Raw genomic sequence first — 21913 nt, 5'->3', positions numbered from 1 at the left:
GCTCCCTCAATTATCTCCTCCTTTCCACTGCCCTCCCACTCTCTGTGTGGCGACAGAAATATGTTTTCAGAACTGTCATTTTAAAGAGTAAATACTTGAACCATCAATAACTGTGTGCACTTTGCCCCAGCTGAATGAAAACCTCCTTTGTGAACATAGAAGTAAATGATGCACAGTTAAATAGAAAGAAGCTACCTGAATGTACTTATTTCAGCTAACTATTTCTGTATTATGATAGCCTGTTTCCAGTAGATCAAAGAAACCTGGCAGTGTTGTTTTTTTCACACTGTGAGAAGCACAAACATCATTTAAATGCCCCCGCAAAATATTCATGCATCAAAAATCCGTTGAAGGCTCAGTCTATTCCCAAGCTGGCTTTCAGCCAACATTGTTATGTTGTTGCTGCATCATGATGGAAATAGCAGACAGTAACAAACAACAAACAGCAGAGAAGACAAGTCTTTTAAAACAAATCCAAACAATTAAAAACAAAAATTAAAAAAAAAAAAAATTAGCATTATTTAAAATTTCAGTGATAGCAAAACTCATTATTGATAATTGTTCAGTTATTGATTTAGTTTTACAAAATGAGGTTTTAAATTAATTGTAGGATCCTGTATTCAGAGTTGTACTAACCCTCAGCCTGATGGTTTTTATTTTGTTCTGTAAAATATATATAGCACATGGATGCATTTCTCGCTTGATGGAAGTGCTGTATCTTCACTGAAGCTGACAATTACCTCTTTCATAATGAAGGTCAAGTAAGTAAGGAGATTAAAAGTAAATGGAATTTCTCAGTATCTGGTGAGCTTTTTCCAAGACAAAGGGTGAATAATCTTGCATCAAACCAATAATGTCTTCATGACCTCATCTCTGAGAATGCTGTGGAGTTTCTACTTGGATTCTCAAGTAGATTGAGAATCTAAATTATTCCAATGTTTATTTGTCCCTAACTAATCTTATCATTAAAAAAAAAAAAGAAAAATTAAGAAACCCAACCTCTCATGGTAAACAGAGAAGAACACAAAGAGGAAATCTGTGTCCCTGAATGGCAAAAACACCCCTTAGTTAAAATGTTAGCATGTCCTTTGTTCTGCCTACCTGGTCCTGTATGATCAGGCTTTATCCACCTAACAGGGCTCCCATAGGCAGCTGGTGCAACACACTGAGATCTCTCATGATAAGCAAACTCTGCATCTCTCTTTCTCATCATTCTGTGAAATCCATCAAAATTAACCGTGTCATCATCCCAGGAAGAAGCTGGGGAAAATACTGGGGTCTACTGAACCTGGACTGGCTCAAAGTTTACTTGACAAAGGTATTGGCAATCACTTTTCTCTGTGTTGAAACTGAGGCACTGTGTATTCAGAACTGGAAAAGTACAGAGACCCTCAGAAGAGCAGCCTGATTCAATTTCAACTGCATGAATGTAATATCTGCATTGACTTTTCAACCCTCATTTAATAATAAATAGATATGTATCTTTGTGTATATATATATATATATATGTATGTATATAGATATAATGTATACTTGTATATATATGTAGATACATTTTTTCTAGATATACATACATATGTAGATGTAGATGTAGACAGATACATGTATATGTATATGTATATGTATATGTATATGTATATGTAAACATAATTATTTATAATATATATACATATTTTCTATTTCTAAGGGGCAGGTCTATGCACATGTACAATCCTAACTCTGGAGCTATAAATAACATTCAGAATTACAATCATAGAATCATCAGGGTTGGAAAATACCTCCAAGATCATCAAGTCCAGCCAACTCAGTCTCAGACTACCTGTCCCAGATCAAGTCCAATGTGAATGTCAGCATTCCCAGAACTCCTCCAGAAAACTGCAGGTGGGAGGCTTTGATTTCAGAGAATCACAGAATGGTTTGGGTTGGAAGGGACTTAAGGCTCATCTCATTCCACCCTTGCCATAGGCAGGGACACCTTCAACCATCCCAGGCTGCTCAGAGTCACTTCCAACCTGGCCTTGGAAACTTCCAGGGATGGGGAATCTCCAGCTTCTCTGGGCACCCTGTGCCAGGGCATCACCACCCTCACAGTCATTAATTTCTTCTTAACACCGTATCTAAACCTACTCTCATTTTGAAACCATTGTCTCCTGTCATTATGTCTTTATGATCATTAATAGAGATGTTCACATAGAAATGTATCTTTAGACTGAGTAGAAAAATGCCTCATAAATTTAGATGCCCATAGGTTTTGGTGGTTGTAAAAAATTTGAAACAATTTAGATTTATGCAGGTAACATTTCATCTAGTCTTTGAGAGATCTCCTTAGAAATCTTGGTTTCTCAACCTAAGTTCTCCAGCTCATGTTCTTCTCTGGTGACTTCCAACACCATTCTCCATCTTTTCTCCTTTCTGTGCAGCCATGGTGCCCTGGAAATCTCTGTGATTCTTGGAGCACAGCACATGGGAAATGTGCAAACAAAGGCCATTTGACGAATCCTTGCTGTGAGCAGGGCAGCCTGGACCGCTTCACTCTCTGCCCTTCAGCACTTTCACCCTCAGTTCTTTGGCTCCCTTGCAAATTCATGTGGAATTCATTGTTGGAGACCATCTCTCTGGTCTTGATGCCTTTTAGGCAAGACAGGGCTGTCATTTTAGGCCTATGAGCTATATTTGCTGGTTGATGGATGCCTCCACATTGCCAACTGAAAATCATCCAGAAGTCAGCTATAGCAGATGTGCCATGTAATTACACTGTCAAGGAAGAATTCCAGACATTGGCCTGGTAATTTTAAGAATCCATTTCTGTCCATCAGAATATTTCCAGTTATTTTTTCTTAGATATTAAGCATTTCAGCCATTTTTCTTTTTCTTTCTACTGTGATGAAATATGTATTTCAGCAGAATTTTAAGACAGAAAAGCCAAGACAGATCTCGTGATATTATGCCTATGGCTGACACATCTTGAGCTAGGAGCCTAATCACCTTAATCACCATTCTTACCCTCCTTAAGGCATGTGAGACAGAGACCTGCTTGCAATCCTTCGGAGCCAAGGTGGCACCACTCACACTGGAGTGATGATGTTTTACATCTGCTGGTAAGGAAATTTACAGTTCAGCTGGCCCTCTAATTTGGGGACTTCATATAAAAGAGTAAATGCAGGCTAGCTAAAGCCACAGAGAGACAAGGAGGCCCATTTATTTTTCTTTATTAGACCTCAGATAGAGCGTGAATCAAAGCACGAGGTGTCAGAGTGCCAATGTTATAGCATCTGATACACTGTGCTTTGGGCACCCTCACATTCAGGACAGTTGCTTAGCAACTGGGATACAGGCTGAGGATGTAGAGAGTCTGGGATCTTTTCTCTGCCCAATGCGATTAGCATGACTTGGATAAATTACTTCACCTTTCTGTATTCCACTTTCCCTTTATACATTTATTTATTCTGTCTCTTACCGAACGCTTCAGCAACTCCTTTGAAGATATCACAGCCTTCATGTAATGAAATTATTCATCTCCTATGAAGCTGCAGATCCTGGACAATGACTCAGGTGTCACCTCCTTTTGCTACCTGTCTTTCACAGGTGATCACCTTCTCCTTAACTGTGTACATCCCCAACACAAAAGAGCTGCCCTAGTCACTAGCTAGTACTGAGAGCATTTTGGTAAGGAAGTGATTTTAGACCGTGTATGAAAATTTCTGAGCGGAAACCATTTCCAAAAATCGAAGCTGGCATTTGGCAGAATGTCAGTAGACTTTATACAATAACACTATTCAACTAGACATATTAGGAGAACAGAATCTGCAAGACAGCATACTTTTGGCTCTGTTACATATTCATGCTACTGCCACAACCACCAGCACCAGAAAATAAAGACAGGTGGAAGGACAGTAGGGCTAACATTAGACCTTTGTGAAGGCATTCTTTGCTTGACTGATGGTTTGTAACTGCTCATCATGGACAGTGAGCTGTGAGGTTTTGTCATCCAAGTTAGGAGCTCTGGCTGATCGGCAGATGAATGAAGAGTTGGCTCCAAAGTCTGTAACCCTTTGATTCCATGGTTGTTTTCTACATCCTGATCTCTCTGCAGCTGCCACCTCAAAGAACAGGGTGAGAGTAATTGTGTTGGCTTGCCTCCAAAGCCCGGAGGAGTAGTCACTTGCTACTCTCCCAGATTATCTGCCAGGCAAACAGAAAGGTTAATGATGTAGAGCTTGATTACTCTGGTAGAAAGAAAGCAGTCAGCTTGATCCAAAAATCTTTATTGTGTGTGTAAGGGAGAGGCATTAAAAGGACTCAGAACTGGAATATGTTGTCTCCTCCGTTCTGTCTTTGAACATGGGAGTATTTGCCTTCTGGCACATATGGTCTTGTAAGTAATAGCTTTTTTTGCTGCGCATACATCTTTTTGCCCGAAGCTTGTTGTTTAATTTTGAGACATTTACAATAGTTTTGTTGTTAAGAAAGACAGTCTTCTTCAATATCAGCAGAATAAACATTTGAATGTATGCGTCCCTGGAACAGATTGAACACCATTAGTTGAAGTATGTACATATAAATACATGTTTTTTATATAAAAATACATACATAAGCGTGTGTGTGTGTGAGACTCTGTGTCTGTGTGTATACATGTATGTGTATACCATAACCACATGATTTTTGGTGTTCATCTCTGAGATAAATGTAAACAAGGTGTATCAAGTGAAATGCATCAACAACTCCCACAATCCCCCCCAGGAAAGAAAAAAAAATAAAAAAGAAAAAGAAAAGCAAAGTGATGAGAAGCCAAAATAAAAGCAACCAGAACCTGCCAACTGAAAAATGAACAACAGAACTACAGGATTTGGAAGATAAAGGAGACCTTACTATGGCTGGATACAGTAAAGTTTGGTTAGAGTTAGATGTTTATAAAGGTTGGCTTCCTTTTGTAAGAAGACTGTGCTTTGTGGAAATGTTTGATATTAAAAAAGTAACAAAAAAGAAACTTTATGAACCCACATAAACTGAAATCTTTCAGCCTTTGGTTGAAAACCAGAATATTCTGGTCCAAAACTGAAATACTGACTCCAAAATCCAATATATTTTCTTCCAGAGTCATTTATGGACTTTATAATTCAGAAGAATTTTTTTTACATTATTCCACGAAGATTTGATTCTTTGGCAGAATCACATCTTGCATGATACTTAGAGAGGAAAAATTCTTTTGTCCCCCACACTTTACCCTACTGTGGCTTCTGAAAAATTTAAATTTTACATCTGAAAAAAAATTGTCTTTGAGATTGGCCCTTCATTTTACCTACCTTATGGTGAAGGACCTGGAGGAAAAGGAGTGCAAGATAATTTGTTATCTCTCTTCTCCTGCCGATTCCTGATTACTCTAGCACAGATTGTGATTTGCAGCTATTTTAAATGACTTTATCTAAGAAGTTTTCCACTTTGCCTTTTTACATTATGCATATTCTAAATAGAGTTTAATGTAGTTATCTTTAAAATACAAACTCCAACAAAGATGCTTTTATTGAGTTCTGGATGGGTTTCTCACTTCTATTAAACCCATTATTTTTTACTGGATTCTAATTAAATAATGGCATTTATTAATTTCTCTTTGAGTTTATACATCTGATTTTGACGTCAGTTAAGGCCAGGCCAGGGGTGGCTGTTCCTGGAGACAGCTGCAGTTCTAAGACCTGGGGACAATGTCTCAGGGCAGGTGTGGTCTTTGTCCTGCTGTGTTGGCTGCTCATCTTTTTCACCTTGTGTCTTAAGATAAAATGCAATGAACATCTACGCGAGTGTTTTGAGCACTCTAGGGGAAGAAAACCTCATTTAGAAGGAGCAAAACATAGGAAAAATCAATGGAGCCTTAATGGGGAAAAATATGGTGAACTCACAGCCACTGATAAAAGAGGAAGGCCTAAAAACCAAGATGAAAAGAGCTCTATTCATAAGCAAGAGGGATACAAGTGGGAAAGGAGTGAGTGAAGAAAGAATTCAGGACAAATATCTCAAAGCAGCTATGGAAAAAGCTCTTCAAAAACACAGAGAACGTTTGGAAAAGCAGAAGGGAGAGGAAGGATGCCACCAAAGTTGCCTGGAAGTCACAAGCTGCCAAGTCAAGGCAGGCTTTCAAAAACTAAAAAGTCAGGAAACGTCATTTTTCCTAAACATCCACTGAGGCCCTGGGGCACAACAAAGGAAATCCACTACAGCTGCATGGCAATTGGTAAATTCTTGTTATCATGCTATGTGCCAAACTCCTTTCTCTTTGCCTCTCTAATTCATCTGTCAGTGCATGGTGGTAATCCAGACACTGAAGGGACTTGTGTCCTAAAATGTCGATTGGGAGACAACCGTCAGCCCTGGATGGGGAGAAGAATTTATAAGAAAATCTCAAAATACAGAGTAGAAGAGCAGGGAGATTGGTTCTGGGAGGAAAAGGTGGCAGAGAGTGGGCAAAAAATGAGGCCAGTTTTCCAAAACACACGAGTTTAGTAATTAGCCCTAGAGCCATGGCTTTAAAGCAGACAGAAAAGATTAATATCATGCCATCTGAAATGAATTTAGTCCTATCATTTTGAGTAAATAATGTTTCAAGTTTCTACAAAACAGTGGCTCTACAGGAAAACATTCATGACTCTAATTTTTGAAATATAAATGATGCAGTATGATGTGTGCTGAGGGAGGAGGAGGAGTGCGTATGTGTGTGTGTGTGTGTGTGTGCATGAAAGCACGAAAACTTTATCTTTTTATTTAACTGACAACAAATAGAGTTCTTCTCGATCTCAAGAAGCCACAGAAGAGGATGTGTGGGCTTTCTGAGCTGGCTTACAGGCCACTGAAGAAACACAGAGGAAAGGGAAACAAAAAAAGCCATCACTTTGCTTAGCCCATGACAGCAAAACTCTTTCTGCTCCATTACCTGCACGTCTTCCTTTGCATAGCAACCATCATATCTCTGGAATAAGACATAACTCTTTTCAAGACACTGTGGCTTGCTCCAGGCTGCTGCAAGCCTTCCTGGTGGTCCAGGTAGGCCAGGATTGAGGAAAACCCAGGCTTGGAGCCGGTGCTGATGGGTGTGGATGGGGGAGCTGGGAACAGCTGGCACAGAGACCCCTGAGAGTGCGTGATGCTGCTCAGGGACCCTCCTCTGCAGGAGTCCTCCAGGGGCTGAACCCAGCAGTTTTACAGGTGTTTTGTGCCTCTGAAGTGTTTTCCTTGTGCTTTCATGTGAGGCATACCTGCCTCTAGGGAGTAAAAAGAGGGGGAGGAATTTGGTCTTTCTATTCCTTCACTGTCTTTGTTATATCCCTGCTAATTACACCACTGGAACAAAACTGAACAGAATATTAAACCACTTGTCCTTACAGGATAAGGGATTTTGGTGGATTAACCTGCCCAAAAGATGTCTGTGAGGTACATTTAGGTACATTTCATTCTGGGGAACATCCACTCTACTCCCTTGACTGAAGGCAAATACAGATGATCACCAAAGTGAATGGTTTTTAAATATCAGCTTCCATTTTCAGCACTTGACAAGACTAGGGCAGGTTAATTTAGGTCTTAAAATAAGATGATAAAACAGTTACCTTTTCAAAGACTGACATTACTGTGAATCTCCTTTTTTTTTCTCATTTTCATTCCCTCATTTTTAAACATGACAAACTTGATGAAGTATTTATTACTCCAAATGGCAATATGACATGCCTGAGAACAACCTATGAAAACAGGGAAAAGGAAGGAAAATATGTGGTTTTGTGCATAAAAATTGGTTTTGGATCGAGTATTTCAGGATATCTCTTCCACTGAGCCTGTTTCTTCTCTTATTTGTCTTTCCTCCATAATTTTACCACAGTGTCACTAAGTAGATGTATCAATGTGCCTCCAGGCATTAATCTCCACCTAATAATCCTAAAGTAAATACACTGTGTCTTTGGTACAAAGAAAGAAAGACAGCCTGCTTTTATTTAGAGTGGTATAAAAATCTCATGTAGATTTAAAAGGATAGAGCATTTCACTCCAGATGTCCACAGTTTCAATTATAGCAGTGTTATCAGTAGCAGGTGGAACATTCATGTACTAGAAACTTTAATAAGAAAAAGTTCACAAGATTGTCTTCAGATAACAAGAGCAAAATAAAGATAATAAACCCAGTAACAGACTATAAGGTCTCTCACACACCTCTTCTAACAATAGTTTTCAGCTTCCTGCAAAACAAGTGTCAATTCTTATGTCAGATGTGCCCATTTGGAGATAGAAGATGTTATTTTCACCAGGTATCCCAAACATTGTTTAAAACAAAGGACATTATTGCAATGAAAAGCAAAGATTACTCTCATTTATCAGACTGTAGTGTGTCTTTTGTTCCTCAGGGTGCCAGCAGGTTCACATTGACACTCTTGCTTTTTTAGACTACTGCTTTATTTTCACTAGTAAAATAAGTCATTAAACCCACCTCGTTGTCTTCTCTGCTGCTTGGCGTGAAGTGACACCCAGGACGGCAGAGAGGGCACTCAGTGCAGCTCAAAACAGGGTGGCAGGTGGCCACAAAACCAATTTCCAATCAGAAGCAATCTAGCAGAGAAATCAGGTGAATCAAGGAGTGGTGGGAGGCTCTGGGGCAAAAGTTCTTCGAGGGGCATCTGAGGGTACTGGGAGAAAAAGAGGTTCAAGGAGAACCTTCTCCCTCTCAACCACTGCCAGGAAAGAGGTTGAAGCCAGGTGGGAGCTGGTCTTTTCTCCCAGGGAACAAGTGACAGGAGAAGGGCAATTCTTGAATTGCACAGGAGGTTTAGGTTGGATCTGAGGAAAACTTTTCCACGCTGAAAGAGAAGCAGAGCATTGAAACAGGCTCACGTCAGCTTGGCCATCCCCAGAAGTGTTCAAAAAACATGAGTGGACATGGCACATTATGCTGTGATTTAGTAGTTATTAGGTATGAGTTGGAGGTTGGACTTGATTACTCTTGGGGGTAACTTCCAGCCTTAATGATGGTATAATTCAATGTCTTTTTGCCTTACTTGAGGTAAGGGTAGGTAAGATGATACCTACAGTGAAACAAGTCAGATATTGGTCCAGGAAATCTTTTCACTGCACCATTTCACTACAGATGAGCAATTAGATTTCCAGTAACTTTATGATTTTTTTTTTTCACCTGCAACTGAGTAATTTGTGATGAGCACATTCATAAATCATTCATATTTTTTTAATAAAATGAAAACAATGGTCTGCTGCCTACTAGTCACAGGAGACATCTAGATTTCTAATGAATATTTTCCAGATTAAGGAGCAGAATGTGTTCATTTGTATGTGTGAGTAAAGATGACTGTTTTGCTTATTTTAGAATTTCTGGCTTAGACACTGTAAATTGTACCATTCATACATATTATGATCCTGAAGCACTTAAAGTCAACCACATAACCATATGTGAAAATTTTCCCAAAGCTTCTAGCCCAATAATTCTTCTATCTCATTGTCTGGGGGTTTTCTTATTCTTGATCTGTAAGGTCAGGAATCCCATACTTGATCTCTTGAACTGAAAGTTTCTTTGGAAACCTTCAAAACAAAACAAAAAAACAAAACGAAAAACAAATAAGAAGAAAAAACAAAATGTTGGGCTTTAGCTGATAGACCATTAAAAAAAAAACCCAAAACAAAAAAAACAAAACAAAACAAAACACAAATGTATAATTTTACAGAAAACAGCAAGTTGGGCATGGTTCTCAATCCATAAAGAGAAACCCAGATCCTTCCACAGTAAGGCAATATTCCTGTGCTTGTTCTCCATAATAAGATTAACCAGGCCTATAAAAGAACAATTACATCACTACAAAGCATTTTAGGTTTTAATCCTATGAATTCAACTGCTGGAGTCATAAAGGACCTTTAATTTCTTTTCTCGTGGGGTGTTTTTTTGGAGCTTTTTTTATGACATGTCCAATTCAGGATGATGAGAATGATATGTACCAAGTTTTAGTGCATGGGGCATACATTTCTCTCTGAAGTCTGGGAGCATGTGAGTCATCATAATGGCTTCAGGTTGTAAGAAACATCAATGATGAAAACATTAAGCAACACAAACAAGTTGGCCTTATAATGGTTCATTTACTCTGGAGAAAAATAAATAGCAAGATGAAATCTCTTTTAATAACCAGGAAGATTATCATGGACTATTCATTTCATCTGGCAGACATTTGTAGGCTATCTCCTAGAAGATTATTATTCCTACATCTTTATAAATTACTTTATATATTTATTATTCTTTTATTTGTAAACATGCAGTGATTCACGTTAAGATTCAGGGCAGAGAGATCTGCAGACCAAAATTCTTGATATTTAATCATAGACAGATGGTGGGACAGAAATTAGAGGCAGGTAAATAACAAGAAGTTTTATAACTGTACTCAAATCTATTATAAACACCACAATATCACATTAACATTGTTTCCTTGGGAAATTAGAAATTAGGTCAGTTGATAACTGACCCTTGGAGGTTTGGTGGCTCTGGATGTGACTAATAACAACTCTGAGCCAGTTCAGAGGGCTTTTACTTTTTTGAAGCTAAGATGTTTGCAGGAAATGGATCGATTTACAGACAAGAAAGTGATCAAGAACACGGGGAGGATTGGGGCCCAGCATGTGCCAGGATGTGGATGGTAATTATGAGGGAAGAATTCTTGGATTCAGCATATAATTCATTGATTTGGAACTTACATGTCTAACCTGTAACTGGAAATTCTGTTCCAAGAGGCAGTTTCCTGGCTACAACACTTCTGAGCTCTGTCTCTCAGAAACCCCTTTGGGCACATGCCACTTAGGATCATTTAGGAGAAAGTGCTGAAATAGCAAGAATTTAGGTTTTCTTTCCCCAAGAGGGATGCTGAGCTACAGAAATAGAAATACTTTGCTCTTTTGTCAGCAGTGGATAAAATATAATTTCAAGTGCAATGAGAAATATTGTAAACAAACTGCAATTTTTATGCTATGCCTAAAGATTAAAGTCAGTTTGGCTGCTTAATAACCTCACTCTAAAAAAATCCATCACAAAAAGAAAGACAAGTGACTGCAGGTCTCATTAAGGAAACCTAGCTTTCAAATTTGTTTTGGCAACTTTAGCTACCCTCTTCAGGACTGTCATTCCTTCTGAATAGCAGTACGATATTTGCTATATCCGCAAAAGAATGTAGTGCACATTATTAGGTAAAATCATAAAAAAACTGCTGTTGATGCTGGCCAGCATCATTTCTGCTCATCTTTTCTTTGAGTGGATATTAACTGGTCAGTTTCTTTTATTAATCATCTCAACAAACTTAAGATCATAGAATGTTTTTGGTTGGAAGGGACCTTAAAAATTGTCTCATTCCAAACCCCTGCCATGGGCTGGGACACCTTCCAGTAAACCAGGTTTCTTCGAGCCTCATCCAGCCTGGTGTTGAGCACTTCCAGGGATGGGACATCCACAGCTTCTCTGGATAACCTGTTGAAGAGCATTAACTTCTTCACAGTCCAGAATTTATTGCTAATATCCAGTCTAAAAATGTGTCTCAGAGGGAAAAAGGGAAGAAACAGCCTTTTGAGTCAGTTCAGAGAGAGGGTTCTGCATCTAATATCTCATGGAGGACAAAGGACACCTGTGTGAGTGGGGGATTAGGAGTAGCAAGAATCTGTTAGAAAAAGAAATGATGCAGAGATGAGGGCAATTTTTCAGGGAGACCAAATATACATGGGAGGACTCAGTCAGTGCTCAAAGTCGTTCTTTTTTTTGTTAGCGTGAGATTCAGATATGAATGCAATGACATGATCTACTATCTTAGTTTCTACAACACTTTAGAAACCAGTCAGAACGACCTCTGCAGCAAAAAAGTTATTCCTAATAATTCTTGGAAAAAAGGGAGGTCTAGATAACTTAAAGGAGTAAAACCTAACAAGCACCCTTGAAAGGAGTAAAAAGAGGATTTTGGAGAATATTAACACTGATTTTCCAAAGACATTGCAGAAAAATTTTGAATTTTTTTAAAAAAATGTTTATATTTCTGAGTAGTAAGGAGACTACAATTGTATCAGATTTGGCAAAACATCAAATGATGCTCTTATAGTGCATAGGTAGAGAGGGTGATAGATGTGAGACACATTGATTTTAATATGCCTTTATACTTGGTCTTTGTGACATTCTCTCAAGCAAATAAGAACAATTCAAGCACAGTTTAGCAATCGTTCTTCAACAATTGTATCCTTACATTCATCTCTCAGTAGAAAAGTGACAGACTGTGATGATATTGCATACAGGAGTCTAATTGGAGTCCCTTCCAAGAGAGGATTTAATTTCATTATGAATTGATTCAGTGATGGATGCATGTGTAGGTGGTACAAGGAGCTCTGTGGAGAAATACAAAGCAAGTACTCTACATGATAAGATGAGAATTCAAGCTGATCTTGAGAACCTGTAAAAATTATCTGAATTTAGATAACATTACTGGAGAAAAAACGTAGGGAGAAGGTTCTTATCTCGAAGAAAGGAAGGTTGTTTTTTTCAATAGCAAGAAGAAATCCCACAATTTCATCTGTATAGCCTTTCAAAGAAGAAAATCAGACTGAGAGTAATGAATTAAATTATCGTAATTTCATAACTTTGTGTAGTTTAAATAGGAACAGGGTACAGGCTACTGCTCTGTATGTGGTTTTGGATGTTTTTAAGAAAATGTAAAAGCCCTTGGGAAAGATACATTTGATCTTTTGCTTTGCTGGGGAGAGAACACGTTGGTCTCCTTTGGTCCCTTCAAACTTTGTGTTCTTGTGACATTGCACTTTTAGGGAGAGTTTAGCAGCTCCCCTTGCACAGGCTGAAGAAAATACACAGGGATTTCTGTAAGCAGTGAAATTCATCAAGGGTGAAGAACAAGTCCTGGGTCTTTCAAATAGAGCAGCCTTATTGGAAAGGTGAGAGGTGCAAAGGGAAGTTGAACAGCCATGGAAGATGTACTCTTTTTTTTTTTTTTTTCCTGCACATTTAAAGTGTCATGCAGGTGAGGCCATCTAAATTGGTGTTTTTAATTTTTAAATTTTACAATGAGGTATTTCAAAAGATTACTGAAAATTGTGGAATCAAGAGAAACAAATAAGAAGTAGAGGAGATGACTTAACACTTCTTGATTATAGTGTGTGGGCTGGGTGACTGCTACAATAACCCAGGCAAAGGATAGGAATTAAAAAGAAATAAACCTACAAGGGAGAGCACCTTGAAGAAAGAAAGAGGATAAAGCTCTGTATTCCTTCTAATTCTGTAAAAGAGTGAAGAATTATTTTCCATGTAATGCAAGAAGAGTTGTCATTATGAGCTACACTAGAAAAACTCAAGTGAAATGGAAAGCAACCTGGTATTTTAATTAGTGAAGTAAGGCTGTGAGCAAAGGTGCTGATCAGAGGGAATTCATAAATGTAGAGTGCCAGTGAAGGAAAGATTGAAATTTTGTGCATCAGATGAAGAGAAGGACATTTGGATAGCTAGGAATTGTCTGAGCTTTCAGCAGAGAAGCACAAGGCACCTCCTTATGGTCTGAACAAAACTTAAGCAGATAAGGCTTACAGAAGACTTCATCCCCTGGACTCTATGTGTGGATGGCATGAGGGACTAAGAACACAATGAACTTCACAGAGCAAGTGAAACTACAAAATTAAATCTGAAGCAGCCAGTGGGAGTCTCAAAACCACTGTGGAGAAGGCACAGAAACTTTAGGAGTAGTACCTGGTATAGAAAATCTCTCATTACCTGGGATAATTTAACTGTCATGCAAAATATGCTTTGTTGTCTCATTCTGTCTTGCATGAGGAGCATTAAATCAATTTCCAACGGCTGCATAACCTGTTAATTTAAGGTGAAATTTTGTGTAATGAAAAATATCAGAGAGATTGTTCACATCTTTCTGTTTTTTGGGAAGAGATAGGTCTCTCTGAAGCAAAATCCTATGCTTTGGTAACTGCCCATGGAACGGTTAACTCAGACTGTTTTGTTCTGCTGATTCAATTCCTCCTCTTCTGCGAAATAAAAGAGCCATCACACATGACAATGCATGTGTGCATATTCCTGTGTTTACACATGCTCTGCCCTGAGCCAGAAGGTGAGCTTAGAAAAATGAGAAAAAAATATTAACAAACCTCCGTTTTCCAAGAGGTGGAAAATAATCTTACATGTGATGAAGCTTTTGTCTGCAGCTGCTGGTGCTGGTCAGGTAGAATGGAGTGATACAGCCAAGGGAAGCAGGGACTGGTGCAGCTGGGCTGGTGGAGGCAGAGGAATAACTCACAGAGCTTGGTTTGAGGTCCCTGCTCTACCTGTGCTTTGTAAATCAGAGCTGGTATATTTTTAATACAAATTATTACAGGAAATCCTCCCATACAGACAGGTTTCTTTACATAAGTGCCATGCAATCTTACTCAGCTGAGCTATACATAATGCAGGGCAGATTTTGGCTCTGTCTATCAATATTATTTTAACCCTTTTTTAGTAAATTATACTACATACAATGTTTACATGCTGATTACAGGAAAAATAAAGATTGTGTGTCCAGTTTAATTTGAAAATATTTACATGCTTTGCTGATAACCAGGCCTGAAAACACAGACTGAGCAGTCCTTTCTTTTCCTCTCCTAGAAACCACAGCCTTTTTCTATCCCTTGCCCCAAGGGTCTTGGTTAGCAGAATATGATTTGTGAACATTTCCAGTCCAATTCAGGAAGGAGCAACCTGCTCCTACAAGCTGCCTGGTTTATTTGGTGTTACAAGGAGTACTGTCTTAACCTCAAAGGGAAACATCTCTATTGTCATGTCTAGTCATCCATGTATGGTGATGGTTAATTATTTATATAAATTTATACCAATTAAAGAGAGAGTCCTTCAGCTAAAAGCAACCTGTCAAAGGATTTTGTTGTTTTTATTATCCCTAAATGAATATAACCAGTGTCATCTTCTGCTCTCTAAGAGAGTCTACATAGACAGGCTGCAGGTAGCGGTACCACTAAATGCATTAACATCTGTTTTTGTTTCGGTATTACCACACACAGTTACTCCAACAGAGTAAACTTTGAGGTCATCTGTATATTTCCAACTGGAGCCAAAGCATTTTAATCAATTGCAGTCTTGGCACTTCTGTTGTCTAAGGCAGTACTTTTATATGTGGTTTAATTTTTAATGCAGAAGGAAAAGACAGTAAATATTTCCTTCAAGGGAAAAATGCCTTTGCTTGGCCAGTACCCCAGGTAGAACAGCACCTTACATTCCTCCAGGAATTATTAGAAAACTCTTTCTGCCACTGCTGCTGTTCTTTTCACCTTCTTGGCTGGCTGATGCTTCCCTAAATGCCAGCTGACACTGAGAGGAATAACTTCTGATTTGGATGCTAAAATATGCTGTGATGTCCTTACACGTTTTGTGTAGGCTCCAAGTCCTTTATGCCTCTCAGCAAAATCACAGCCAAGCACTATGCATTATGGAAATGTCTGTCATTTTCTTCCTGATGTTTTCCTAGCATTATACTTTCTGGGAATATAGCTTTTTTGGGTTTTTTTTCTGTCCATTTTCTTTTTCCATTCTAATTAAAAATAGGTTTTGGTCTGGTCTGGACGTGCTATTGTGAATTGATGTGTTTTCTTTTGTTTTTCCTTTTCCCATTGGCACAAGAAGGAATTGTTGGGCTTCTTCCATGTTCTTTTACCTAAAACATTTAATAATAACATATTTTAAAACTTGTATTTTTTCCTTTCTCTTCTTTCCTAAAAATCAACCTACGCATTGTAACTGAACTGCTTTTAAGACCACAATTTTTGACCTATTAGATTGGAATCTTCCTGTATTATTAGACTTGGGTATGCAATTCCATGCTTTGAGTGAATACAGTACATGTTGCCTGAGTTCTTGAGCTTCAAATCTTCCTTCAAACAGATTAAAACAAGCTGAGAGCTAAATATTTTCTCACTGCTACCTGGAGTTTAGAAAACAAAAAAGTTTCAAGTCCTTTCTCCATTGTGAAGACAATTTTAGCATGTCCCAGCATTCATCCACCTAACAAAACTCTGATTTATGCATCCATGCACAGGGACATTTCCCATTTAAGTCACTCAGTACATGATCAAGCCTTTTTGAAAGCTTAGCACTTTATCTAATTGTTTCAATAAAGGTTTCACTTTCCAACTTTAGCAGCTTATTAAAGAAAACCCAAAACTGGCCCAAGAAACTTGTGCCTGCCCAGAATTAGACACCCATAAGCTCTTTATTTACACCACTCCCTTCCTCGTGACAAACTTCTGCTACTGCTGCCAGACTGACAGCTCTGCAGACTGGATCTAACTTTGTTGTGCAAGGTCTATAGCTCTCAGCAGGCAACCAGGCATCAGCAGCTCTGCCTTTTCCATGTGCTACACTGGGGAAAAAATGATTATCATAGGTTTTTTTTGACTTTTTGATTTTCTCCAAAGCCCTTCCACCACACAAGTTATTCTTGGTCCCACTATTGCATGCTGGAAGTTGCAGTGCTAATACTAAATATATAAGCACAGCAAGTTCTTCCTTTCCTTTGCTTAGTGTTGGCTTGACTGACACAAGAGTCATGTGGAAAGAAATCATCATAGAATCCTAAAATGGTTGCAAGCGACTTTAAAATTCATCTCATTCCACCCCCTGCCATGGCAGGGACACCTTTCACTATCCCAGGTTGCCCCAAGCCCCATCCAACCCGGCCTTGGACACTCACAGAGATCCATGGGCAGCCACAGCTGCTCTGGGCAACACATTCTGGTGATAAAAGACTATTTAATCTGCAGCTGCAAACTAATCAAACCTAGATTAGTCTTAAATTCATTCAAAGATATTCTTATAAGGCTCAGAGACTGATTGGATTGGTTGATACCTTATCATTGTCTAGCTGCAGTTTCCTGTGGGTGAGCTACAAATACTCTTTGGAAATTCTCTTACTTTACAAGAGATAAAAAGTCATGAGACTTACCTAGGCCTGGAAATAAATACTGGTGTGCCTCAGAGTTGTAGCAGGAGAATGGGGCAAGAGAAAAACCTTTGGTCATGGCTATAATACAAAATGTCACAAGCAGAAAAGGCTGGGGTCTATTTTCACTCATTTTGTGTGTAATGAATGTTTCAGTGGTTTTATACACATAGAATTACGCCCACAAATGCCTGCTTAATGACCTGCAGCTAATGAAAATTGAAGCAATGAAGATGCCATCCCTGATCCTTCCAAGCTTACATAACAGAAATGTTTTTCAATCCTATACTTCTTCTCTGAAGGAATATGTTAGTGATTTCTCAGAGTCCAAGCAGGAAGTAGTGATAAGTCCTGTTCTCATGGGTGTGCTTCCTTTTTCATCACTTTTACTGCACTGTTGTTTCATACACTGCCATGGAGGCTGGGAGTGTCCTCAGGGGGACACTGTAAAATACTGCACCGTCCAACAGAGAGTGTTTCACTCCTGTTTAGTTTGAACAGGGACAAATGTTGAGACAGCAGGAAGTTTTGGGTGCAGTAATTTCATAGAGCTTGAGAAAGAGAACGTTTGGGAATTCTGCAGGAACTGCCTTAAATACTCATGTGGGAAGTGAGCACCTCATGATCTTTAATGTATTTAATTCTACAACACCCCTGAAAAACAGGGAAGTGCTGTTATGTTATCACTAGTTTATGTGTGTAGAAGTAAAAGGCTAAGACTTAGTCTAGGAAAAAGATATTGTACCATCAGCCAGGGGATACATTTTTGGGTGGAAAATCTCATGTGTTCTTCCCTAAAAATGGGAAAAATTGTGAATATAGGCACATGTGAATTAATGAGGTGACTTGCTTGACATTATCAGTGATGTTTGAATAGAGATAGGATGCAACTACAGACCTGACTAACATTGTCACCACAGGGCCATTTTTTTCCTTCCTTTGGGTTCCTTATCCCAAAACATAAAAGCTATTATGTTCTTGGGTCACCTTTTGCCTTCAAAATTTTTCCTCCTAGTGACCATGTCTAACTGTCAAAGTATGAATTTCAATTTATGAATGAGTTCAAAGTGCTCCTGCAGTGGTTATCTGTTCCTGTAAGTGCAAGAGCACCGCTGCATTCCTTGCTGCCAGGACTATGACCTTGTTCTTTGTTTTGCAGATAGGCCAATTTATAGGAGACATAATAAAATACTTAGAGGACAAAAACACTCAAAACCAAATTCAAACCAAAAAAAAAAATAGTCTGTCTGAAAGGATGTTTGATATGAGCTTGACAGCTGGAGTAGGAAGTGCAGACAACAAGGGGAAACTTTTCCAAGGTATAAAGCAGACACAGTAAGACAGAGACATGTAGTGAAATCAGCAATTACGTCTGCCCAGTGGAGATATGAAAATTCAGGTATGAAGGTTGCTTTGAGAGCCCTTTCAGTGGGGCAATATAGCAAAAGAGATAGTGAGACTGTCTCAGAAACCATTGCCACTAAACTTGTAGGACTGTAGCAGTCCACCAGGCTGGCAGGATCACTGTTAGAAATAACAGGGTAATTTTTTGCCTTCATTCAATGTCAGTATCCAGCAGGATGGAAGAAAGCCTACTTCCTTCAAAATACCATGGACAAAACAGCCATGAATGTGATGTAGCCATGGACTGGCAAAAGTACAGAGTTTGCAGAGTACAGCACTTCTCAGGATACTCAGAGGTGGAGGAAAATGATGCTCAGCAGCTTCACTCATCCTGTGTACTCAGAGGAACATGCAATTCAGGTTTCCTAGGTTTTGGGAAACATTATCTCACTCAATCTGTAAGTTTAAAGTGACACCAAGAGTGACACACCATTCTTATGAAGCCTGAATATCAACAAAAATTTGAAGCATTCTGACTCTGTGGAACCAAAAAAAAAAACCCAACAAACCCCCAAAAATTACAAATACAGGCTAATATTGGGAAGGAAAATGTTTTTGCTTTATCTGTCATAAAGTACCAAACAAGCATGAAGATGAAAGCACAAACAAGGGGATGGAATAAGCATTAGTGAGCTGGTGCAGGGTGTGTTGGGCAAGGAGACTTTTTGCAGGGCAGATGCTTGTTTTTCAACATCTCGGATATCCTTGTCAAACATTACTAGCAACCTTGGATGCTTTCAACCTGAGGCTCTTCTGACTTGTTTGTTCTCTGCTTTGTTTGTGTTTAACTCTGTCTTCTGTTAAAACTGTGAAGAGCCTGTGCTGCTGGCTGCTTCCCTCTAAGCTTAGGGCTTATGAATGCAATTTGGTGTGATTGTTTGTGTTTTTTGGAGTGAACAATTTGAAAATAGGTGTTGTGTAACCTGTGCTTATGAAATGGGCAATTTTCTAGCACACTAAAGGACACCTTGGCCTCCTATACTCAGTTTGTGGGAAATTGATTGAGTGAGACCAGGATCCAACATCCTTGCCCTTGCCACAGGATTCCTGTCCTGTAACCCAGATGCTGCCTCAGATTATCTCTGTATCTGCACCAACACTGTAAAAATGAAGCATTTATTTTTGAGATAGACCTTTGTATATGTCAATGAACTCTCAAAACCTTGCTTCTTGATTCAGTCTCACTCTGAAACTCTAAAATATTTGAGGATTTGCGGTAATGAATTTGTAAAAAATAATGAAATGATTGAAAAACTGGGGCCAAGACCAGGAACAACATCATGAGCACTCTGAGTTTTAAGAGGGCTTATCTTAAAAAACACAGAGAACAAATATGAAAATCTCAGTGTCTAATGAATGTTCAGCACAACCTTCCTGATGTTCCATCAAGGAGAAGGTGTCAAAACCTCAACACATTTCTGTTTCCTCATTCAGCCAGTTGCATACATTAAAAGAACACTGAAGGAAGACAGTAACTGCTCAAATGTTCTTATGCTTCCATGAGAATTGTGTTATTTCACTGTCCCTGAAAGATGAACAAAGGCAGTGATCTCCAAGAGCTTCATGGACTCAAATCTTCTGGCCAGTAAAGGGTTATGGAAAAATCTTTCAAGAAATAGATGCATTGAAGTAAATGTCCTGGCAGCATTTCAGCATCTTGAAATATGTCTGTTTCCCTGGCAATTTCAACCTCAGTGTCTTGTTTGAGCTTGATGTAGCATTTTTGCTTTCCTGAAGAATTTAGGTGAGAACACTCTGGGCACCTCAGACAAGTCTCACTGGAGGTGGTGAGACTTTGCACAGGACCAAGACTAACTCAATACTTTTATCTAGTACAGGATCATCACCTACAGGGTCCATGTCAAAATATCACTGAGCAGGGTCACAGAAATTACAAGACTGATATGAGTCTGTATGTGTAGCCAAATATAGGTAAGTTTTTTCTTTATCCCTGAGGTCTAACTGCTGCAATGAGGTAGGAGATGTGTTTAAGCCCCTCTTCTCCACAGAAGAGACATAATGGAAAGGACTTGGTAGTACTTGTTGGTTGGTGCAGAGGAAGAGTCTGGTTACACAAACAAGCCTAACAGCTCCTGATGGCACAATTAAGAGCTGGCTCATGCAGATGGTTAATGATCAGGGAAGATAAAAATGTCAAATCACTAACCTGAAGTCACCCCATTTTATTTATTGATAATGCAAAATCAGCAATACATTAAAATAATCCAGAGTAATGCAGAAAAATTGGGTGTGGGGTTCTCAGCTCAAAAAAGACACAAACTTGTTGTAGCAAGCCCTGAGGAGGCCACAGAGATGTTCCATGGGATGGAGCTACTGGCTACTGAAGACAGGCTAAGAGAGATGGAGCTTTTTGGCTTGAAGAAGAGAAGGTTTCAAGGAGACCTTAAAACCCCTTCCAGTCCCTAAAGGTGGCTTACAAAAGAGACTTTTTTTATAAAAAGAGGTTTTTTATAAAAGATAGTGACTTTTTATATAAGCACATAGTAATGGGACAAAAACAATGGTTTAAAATGAAAAAGAAAACATTTTTAGCAAATGTTGGGAAGAAGTTCTTCCCCTGGAGGGTGGTGAGGCCCTGGCACAGGGAATATGTGCAGCAGCTGTGGGTCCCCCATTCCTGGAAGTGTTCCAGGACAGGTCAGACAGGGCTTGGAGCTTCCTGAGATAGTGGAAGGTGTCCCTGCCCATGGCAGGGGGTTGGAACACAATAAGCTTTAGTTTCACTTCCAACCCAAATCATTCAATGATTCTATGAAATAATTACTCCCAGAATATGATTAATTTAATTGAAGAAATAATCCACCATCCAGAGGTATCTCAGTATCCTTTTCTGATGCGAACATTTGCCAGTAATGCCCTCATTTTGGTTATTCAGCTGGGAGTATAAGCATTGGCAGGACAAATACTTTTCTTTCGTTTGTTATGGTTTGGGTTTTTTTGTAATTTATTTTGGTTTTGTTTCTTTGTTGTATCTGGGTTTTTTTTTTCAGTTTTTATTTTCAGGAAATTTCTTATCTATTTCATATTTATTTGCTTATATCTTTCAATCTGTATTTTCACCATGAGCCTTTTTGAGTTTCACAGTAATGTCCCACAAAGACCAGTAGGGAAGACACTTGATTTTCCATACCAGAATGTGTTCCTTAAATAAATTCTCCCTGGATTTGGCCTGTAATGAACCAATCAGCTCCCTTGGATGGCAAATGCAGACATGAAACAGAGCACCACCCTTCAGATCCCACAGGCTTGGGATCACATGTATGCAAACCACTCCACTCCATTTAGGCTAAGAACAAAGACACTATAAAAGATGTGAGTAAAAAAGATGGCTCAGGAATAACCAGCCTGACCCAGACTCAGTTGACTGGATTTTGGAGTCATGTGTGGTAGCTCTTTGTATTTGTGTGAAGAGAAGGAAGCAGGGAAGAACAAAAAATGAAGAAAATGTTGAACAAAATGTCCTGATGTCAAGTGTTTCACACTTACCTGCTGCA

The sequence above is a fragment of the Pseudopodoces humilis genome, chromosome 4, assembly GCF_049639895.1.
Source record: "Pseudopodoces humilis isolate 2021_Gansu_Grassland_sample_001 chromosome 4, ASM4963989v1, whole genome shotgun sequence".
Lineage (NCBI taxonomy): Eukaryota > Metazoa > Chordata > Aves > Passeriformes > Paridae > Pseudopodoces > Pseudopodoces humilis.
The sequence above is the reverse complement of the archived record's forward strand: the minus strand, read 5'-3'. Positions refer to the sequence as shown.